The sequence below is a fragment of the Pteronotus mesoamericanus genome, unplaced genomic scaffold (assembly GCF_021234165.1).
Source record: "Pteronotus mesoamericanus isolate MK-2021 breed Mesoamerican mustached bat unplaced genomic scaffold, CSHL_Meso_final contig_74, whole genome shotgun sequence".
NCBI classification, from domain to species: Eukaryota; Metazoa; Chordata; class Mammalia; order Chiroptera; family Mormoopidae; genus Pteronotus; species Pteronotus mesoamericanus.
In genome coordinates this window covers 5,842,029-5,844,489 of record NW_026555247.1, presented here as the reverse complement: position 1 = coordinate 5,844,489, position 2,461 = coordinate 5,842,029, and the positions used below count along the sequence as shown (strand labels likewise).

Below are 2,461 nucleotides of genomic sequence, written 5' to 3'. Positions count from 1 at the left end.
TAACCTCTCTGAGTTTCTTATCCTCCACACTGGTGGAGATATATGCAGGGGTGGACAAAAGTAGGTTTACAGTTGTGACTGTATAAAACACAGTTTATTCTTATATATTATTTATTAATTATTGTAGTATTTCCCACACAAACAACTATAAATCTACTTTTGCCCACCACTGTATACTTCTTCATCAATGTTGATAAAGAAATCATATGTGTAGAATCTCCAACATTTAAAAGACATTTACTATGTGTCAGGCACTGTTCTAAGAGATTTACAACTATTCTCTCAGTCAATCCTCAGAACAACCCTGTGAGTTTAGGTATTATTATTATGATGATGATTATTATTTCACAATTAAGGAAGTCAAATCAGCAAGTATTTTAAGACAGTTGCTTAAGGAAGTAAGTGATGAAACCAGAATTCAAACCTAGGCAGCCTGGCCCCAGATTCCTTCCAAGATTAAAAGAGAAGATTTAAGAGTCAGCTGGGCCAGGAGACACTTCTGGAAGTAACACCATGATGGCTGCCCAAGGAGAACCCCAAGTTAAGTTCAAACTTGTATTGATTGGTGATGATGGCACTGGAAAAACTACATTCATTCAAAGTCATCTGATGAATTTGAGAAGGATGTAGGTACACTGGGTGTTGAGATCCATCTCCTTGTGTTCCATGCCAACAAGAGACCTACTAACTTCAGTGTATGGGAAACAGCTGGCAAGAAGTTTGGTGGACTGAGAGATGACTATTGCATCCAAGCCCTGTGGGCTATTATGCTTGACGTAACTTCAAGAGTTATTTACAAGAATGAGCCTAGCTGGCATAGGGATCTGGTACGAGCGTGTGAAAACACCTCCATTGTGTTGTGTGGTAACAAAGTAGATATTAAAGACAGAAAAGTTAACAGCAAAATCAGCTGTCTTCCACCAAAAGAAGAATTTTCGGTATATGACATTTCTGCCAAAAAGTAACTGCAACTTCAGAAGCCCTTCCTCTGGCTTGCTAGAAAACTAACTAGAGACCTGAAGTTAGAGTTTGTTGCCCTGCTTGTTCTTGCCCCGCCAGAGGATGTCATGGACCAGCTTTGGCAGCACAACAGGAGCACGATCTACTGTTGCTAAGACCACCGCTCTCGAGAATGAGGCTGATGACCTGCAAGAGATGGAGGCTGGAGCCCAGCTCCAGAAGCCTGGTTTAACAGGCAGCTGCCCTGCGGTGTCCGTGGTGCCCCACGTTTGCCACGTTAGTATGTAGCTAAGCAGAACCTGTGCTTGACTTGTGATGCTGAAGGAGATGAAAGGGCTCGGGAGTGAATGTGTCAGTTAAAAAAATACCCTCACTTTTTGGACCTGTGTATTTATTTAACTGTTTGGGAATGCAGTTGTTTCCTTATTGAGTTGCAAATATAAGACTGCTACAGTCAAATCACAACATTCAGTGACTAAACCCTGTTTGTTACTCTCATTCCCACTTCTTTTTGTTTAGAATCAGAAAAGGTTGTATTTCAAATATTTAAAAAATAAAAAAAAGAGGAGGTTTAAATAAAACACTTAGCCAGCACTCAGTATATGTGAAGCAATCAATAGATGGTGATATAGTAACGACAGCTTCTTCTTCCAAACCTTTCCCCTTTCCCTGACCTCAGGGCTGCCTTTCGCCTTTCCTCTTTCCCTCAGTTCGGATGCCCGGGCTGTTACCCCTGTTGACATTAAGCTGGAGCCAAGTTTCCATATTTAAATGTTCAGGCTGCTCAAGTTCCACTCAGTTTCCTGGGGTATCTTGCCCTCGTTTTTATCTTGTTATTCTCTCCAGTGTTGCTGGGAGGGTCAAAGGAGGGGAGGAAGCCACAGCTCTCTCTGGAAACGGGTGAACGGTGGGTGCTTCTTTCCTGGGGTGGGGACAGAGTTGAGCAACAGGCTGTAAGACATGTCTCAGGAACATCCACCCAATGGGGCCGCCCACTAAACCCAGGACCTTGTGCACTGTCCTTGGCACAGAGATCCTTGAGAGATCCGTCATGGAATAAAACCTCCCTGAGCATATGGATCCACAGTGGCATCAGACGTATGGAGGGCGAGCTACTTCCCGAATGTCCATCCCGGGGCGCAGTGCGTTCCCAGCGGCGGCCTGCTCTCACCTGCCCCACGCTGCCCTGAGCAGGAGAGGTTCACACGGCTGTAGTGCAATTATCTGGGACTTGGGATCAACCCCACCTGCTGCTGGTCAGGCTCTGCCCTCTGATACCTGATGCAGTACCAGGAGCAGGAACCCCACCCTAGCCAGGTTGCCCCCAACTCCACCTCTCTGGCTGTTGCCAGAATCCTCACATGGACATGGCAGCTGTCACAGAAATCAGTCATCAAGAGGGTGTGCATGCTTACCAGGACGGGGGTACTGCGTAGATCCAATGATAACTTAAGCAACTTCTGGGCGAGCCTGTTCACCCTCCCCAAACCAACAGCATGAG

The 2,461-nt window shown here is 45.5% G+C and overlaps 1 pseudogene; it reads left to right on the top strand.

The window, feature by feature from the left end:
- The first annotated feature begins 516 nt into the window (after positions 1 to 516).
- Positions 517 to 1,248, top strand: LOC129078810 (GTP-binding nuclear protein Ran-like; annotated as a pseudogene).
- The last annotated feature ends 1,213 nt before the right edge of the window (positions 1,249 to 2,461 follow it).